We start from the raw sequence: 5,681 nt of genomic DNA, 5'->3' as shown, positions 1-5,681 counted from the left end.
ATCTTGTGCAAACACAAACTGAAGTTGATACTTTATTTTTGAAGGGCAAATTTATCCATTTAAATCATTAGTTCAATAATTTTTTTGACGATATACTTTAGAAAACCTTTTTAAAAATATCTACTTTGATTTTGAGCTGTGAACGTGAATTGAGTCCATCATTTTCGCCTATAAAACAATTTTTGGGGATTTAAAATGCTAACCCAAAATGGAAGATTTAAATAATACACCACGTGATCTTGTTAAAAAACTACAACAACGACAAATTTATACTCTTTTATAATTAGACAAAGATCATATGAGTTTACCAACAGGAGGAATTTGTAATAAAAATGATGTTCATCACCACAACAGGTTGCATGATTGGAGCTTGTGCTCCTCCAGATAGCATAAGAACCATAGAGATATTAAAATAATAGAGTACTGATTTGGAGGAAAAAGTGAGATTATTCAGCTGTCGAGGAAAAAAAATATTGCGCCCAAAACAAACAAGTCGTTAGTACTTCTCCAATACTATTACTTTAGTTATAGGAACATTGTTATTTAAAATTCATTTATCATCCTTTCTGGATTTTAATACTCGTTGTTGGTAAGTTATTAAAATATATATTCCTTTAACTATATATATATTACACTTATTATTTTCACAATTTGTAGGTTTACAATGCCTACTTGCGTGGCTTATAATTGCACCTCCAGAACGGTAACCTTCTCTCAGTCCTTCAGGGCTAAGAATTATGAGGGTCAGCATTATTCTCAGCATGCTGAGAATGATAATAATCCTTATGACCATGATCTCAAGACAAAAATATCCTGATGAATTGAGAAAATTTGTTCTAACTTAGAGGTATGCCTATGTTCGCAAGACATTTAATATGTTTTTGCCACACCCTTCAATTATTAGAAGCTGGTACGGAACAATCGATGGATCTCCAAGATTTACGGTGGAAGCATTTAAAGCCTTGAAACTTCGAGTGGAACAGCAAAGAGTCGCGGGAGGCAAGGTTTATTGCAACCTAACGCTCGACGAAATGCCATAACTATGTGGACGTTGGAGCAGGAGATTCAGAAGATTCCATGCCTCCCGCCACTGAAGCCTTGGTACTTATGGTGGTTGCTATTAATAGGAATTGGAAAATTCCCATAGGAAATTTTATGATCAATGGATTGTCGGGGGAAGAATAGGCGAATATAGTACAAACAGCTTTAATTAAAGTCCATGAAGTTGGTGTGATAATACCGAGTATTACTTGTGATGGGCCCTCATGTAATTTTGGAATGTTTAAAGCTCTTGGAGCTGCCCTTCATTCAGGCAATATAAAACCTACATTTGCCCACCCTTCAAACTCTGACATAAAAGTTGTTGTTTTACTTGACGTCTGCCATATGCTGAAGCTTGTAAGGAACTCTTTTGTATCGATTGGGAGCTCCGAAATCATAAGGGAGATACTATTTGTTGGAATTTTATAGAAGAATTGTACTCAATACAAGAAAAAGAAGGTCTAAGAGCAGGGCCGAAGCTGTAAAAAGCTCACATGGAATGGAGAAGGATGAAGATGAAAGTAAATTTGGCGAGTCAAACACAATCTAGAAGTGTAGCCGATTCTTTGGAGATGTTATCACACGATCTTAAATTACATAAGTTTTCTAATTGTGATGCAACAATAGGGTTCATCCGTATATTCGATGCTCTATTTGATGTATTTAACTCGCGGAATGTGTTTTCCAACTCTAACAAAGGGCCCCTAAGTAGAGCTAACTTCGATTACTGGCGTCCTCTATTCGAATCAAGTTTCTATTATATAAGTGAATTAAAAACAAATAGTGGGCAAAAGCTTATTATGCAAGGATCAAATTATATCATTTGGGAAAAAAAGAAAGTGAGAAGATTCAAGGGAGCCGAGTTCGAAGTATTCTCACCAATCTCGTCCATTTCAAAAATCAGTAATTTGTAACATTGTCATTAATATTTGGAAAGACTAAATTATATTTCAACTTAATAACTTAATTATTATAGTAAAATACTCCTTCGAATTATGTTGATTACTTTTCTACGAAATATAAGGAAAAATACTTGCCAATTTATACAACATAAATTTACATACTTATTACATAATTAGATTGGAGTCGATTCCACGCTACTTTTAACGTTTTATTGCTCATGAGGAGTTGATGAAGTCTAAGCTGCACGGATCGTTCCAAGAGAATGAAAAAATTGATGGCATTCTCATTCAATGCATGAGGTTAATCCTTAGTCTTGGAAGATTGAGTAAAAATTCCTGTCCTGAAGGTGCAATTGAACGCTACACAAATAGGCATTTTGACCCTACAAATTATGGATATAATAAGTGCTACAGGGAGTTAATAGAATACATATATAATATGTGATAACTTACCTATAACACGCATTTCAATTAAAAAGAGGTGGCAAATTAATCCCAATTAACAATATTAATTGATTTTAAGAGTTAATTTGTTATGAAAAATACTATAGATTTGTTTGTTTTGGGCGCAATCTTTTTTTTCTTCCACAGCTGACCGATCTCAAAATATTCTTTTGCTATTGAAGATAATCAGCTCTCTATGTTTTTTTTATATTTCTATGATAAGAACTCATTGCTATTATATACAATGCTATTTCTAAGAAATATATTCTACATTTTATTTTTCGAAGACTCTTAGCCTTCGATACCATCCTACACTTGATGGTACTTAAGCCTTGCAAGATGTCTCAATCTTGAACTCATTTATCTTGGTCCTAGACTTTCCGATATGTCCTTTCAGGCTTGAAATATTGATGTGGGTCCAAGTACATTTGTGCTTGTACCTAAAGTGTCCTAAAGTACGAAAATTTAATACTTACAGGTTCTAACACCGAAATCCGTCGCTTCAGATTTCTGGATTTTTCTGGTGTATATGATGACCAAATTGCCCAATACTTTGTGGTGAATTATACATTTAGATAATGATGAAAAACTAGAGTATTTTTTAGCTGGCCTGTTTTTTTGGAATTGGTAGAGTAATAATTAATTTTCTTTTCCTTAGCAGTTGTTATTATTATTTAATTCCTGAGTTGTAAACATCATTTCCTAAATAGATTCAATTATATACAAAACCTGATTGAACATTCGTGTGTGATCATAAAAGCCCTGTGGATTTTATTATAAGTCATTTATGGACTCAAAGTAGAATTGGGGATTGCCATTGGAGTAAATCTAGCAAATGTCCTTGTTTATGTCCTTTTCTTCTTCCTCCCTTGTCGCAGCTGATTGTAGTTTATCTAATCAAACATTATTAAGATTATTCTTTCTCTCCTCCAAAACATTCTTAACATTATTAGGGTTACCATTTTTATTTTCAGTTTTTTTTACCTGTCCATTCTACACTAGATTTCCATTATTACATATAAACGTTTTACTTAGTAGCCAAAAAACTGCCATTGATTCAACAACAAAAGCCTATTATATTTTCAGAGGGAGAACTCAGGTGCGTGGTTGTGATAAATATTAGCAATGCTGAGGTTCCAAAGAGCACAAGGATCGACAGGAGAAGGGTTACTGAGCTGAGGAAGGCCCTGGTAGAGACCAAGGACTCAGGATTGGCCCCAGGAGCAACTAGATGTCCAAGGAAATTTTGCTTCCTAGTTCCCTCGACCTGAATCTGATGGATTTTTTTTTCTTTCTGGAGCTACCTTGATTCAAAGCCCATAGGTCAACAGAAGTCCTCACACAACAAACAAGTATTTGATCGTAATGGAATGCAAGAATTTAGATCGTGATCTATCTTCCAGGCCCTGTGAACCGTTCAGGATACGGATCGAGGCTGTTATTGAGACCATCGAAGGCTATATTGAATAAGATATATTCTCAATAAAATATGTCCGTTTTATGTTAGTTTAAAGTAGACAGCTCAAAAGCCGGATTACTTTGTTATACCAATCCTATTTTAAATGTAGAAAGTTATCGTCTTCGCTCAGTATTTTATTTCTCCTCCGGAAATTATTTAACAAGGAGCTGATATTAACAAAGATCTTAATTCCGTAATAACATAAGTCTCTTTTTCACCTTCTCCCTATTCATTAGTCGTATTAGTTGTTGAACATATTCTACATTTAAAATAAATTTAGTGCAGGGAAAATAGGATAATTACATTCAAATTTATAAGAAATAGGCTAGGGAAAAAGTAATTTCGTATTTTTCGTTTTATTTAAATGTTTTATAAGAAGTGTTACAATCATTTGATTTAAGCCGAGTATGCCCCGTTCTGTTTGATAGCTTGTTGCTAACAAGATTCATGGGGCGTCATCAAAGATGTGTGTCTCCTGATGTTATCTTAATGATGTCTTGTTGTCTTCTATTCAGCAATGCTGGACACTTCTCTGCGATCGCCAGCTTCAAACGTACGAGTTGTTCACAGTAGAGAGCAGAATTGAGTGTGTGTGTGTGGGGGGGAAGCAATAATTCAATCCATTGTTGTGCAACACGAATAGAAATAATATTGGCCCGTTTACATTGCAAATTTTATGGGTCGCTTTCAGGTAGTAAAATAAGAAATATAGCGAATTTCTTCCTTTGAGACCTTCATACTCAATGTACGATTATTCACAATTGAGCCGGTCAAGTGCAATACTGTCCAAAAAGTGTTGTAGTATACACTTAGACCTTTACAATACCTTATCGTATGATCCGATATGACAAATAATGAGCGAGATACTCAGTTCTAAAAAAAAGAGGGGGAAATACGAAATTACTTTTTCTACAAACTAATATTAATTTTATTATGCATTTGTGAATCAATTTACACCAAAGATAGGGGGGAATTTTTCCTGTACATAAAAAGGAGTAAACAAAAATAAAAACTGATTACGCAAGTAACTGCACATAAACTGTTAAATTCCAGGTTAATGTACCTCCGTCAATTATTTATAGTAGAAGCAAAAATTAACAACTTCCCATATGATTAAATATATACTCATTTATCCTATAATACAGTCTTTTATTCGCTTTTAAGGGGGAGGTGCCTTTGGGGACTAAAACCACAGGATCTTAACAGATTATAATTTTGGGAAAAATTATATAACATGTCATTGATCAAATTAGCTAGAATTGCCTAACAAATATTAATTTTGTAGGGTGTTGGAGGCTACTTTAACGAGAGGAAACGGCATTTGTAAGTTTTTTTCGAAAATAAATATTGAAGGAAAAACAAAATTGAAGTTGGGATATGTTGTTTACGAATTTTAATCAATCAGCGTTCAGAAAAATGAAATGGGGGGAAAGAAACAGAAAAATACAGAACAGAGAACAAAATAAAATTATCTTTCTTTTGTTAGAACTGTGACCGGTGTTTTTGGTGCAAAAATTTTCGTGGCCGGTAATTTTTTCGCATTTATTTTCACTCTAGTAATTTTGCCTCTTGGAAATTTGGCTAATGACATATCTGCCGCCTTTTTATCTTTATATTATAGATCCAAACTTTACCTTTAGCCGTTACTTTTGTATCTCAGCCTTAGATATAAAGAAGAGGAAGATTAGAAAATAGTAAGGAAATAAAACAGGAAGTGTGATTATAAAGACAATGGAGTCACAAATCCAAGATGAGGATTCTATTTCGAAAGGACTAATTGACAAGTGGCACCTTACTATAAGTCATGATATCATTTGATACTTAAAGAAATGTAA

The 5,681-nt window shown here is 33.8% G+C and overlaps 2 long non-coding RNA genes across 2 annotated transcripts; one reads left to right on the top strand and one right to left on the bottom strand.

Moving 5' to 3' along the window:
* Positions 1-287: 287 nt before the first annotated feature.
* On the top strand, positions 288-2,090 carry LOC121121973 (uncharacterized). The gene is made up of 2 exons (XR_005865641.2): positions 288-589; positions 658-2,090. It is a non-coding gene; the product is annotated as an uncharacterized lncRNA (long non-coding RNA).
* On the bottom strand, positions 1,964-2,652 carry LOC121121974 (uncharacterized). Its single transcript, XR_005865642.2, has 2 exons — positions 2,397-2,652; positions 1,964-2,351 (listed from the first exon to the last, which is right to left on the bottom strand). It is a non-coding gene; the product is annotated as an uncharacterized lncRNA (long non-coding RNA).
* Positions 2,653-5,681: the final 3,029 nt, after the last annotated feature.

Source organism: Lepeophtheirus salmonis, chromosome 7 (genome assembly GCF_016086655.4).
Source record: "Lepeophtheirus salmonis chromosome 7, UVic_Lsal_1.4, whole genome shotgun sequence".
Lineage (NCBI taxonomy): Eukaryota > Metazoa > Arthropoda > Copepoda > Siphonostomatoida > Caligidae > Lepeophtheirus > Lepeophtheirus salmonis.
This window is presented reverse-complemented; position numbering and strand designations above follow the sequence as displayed.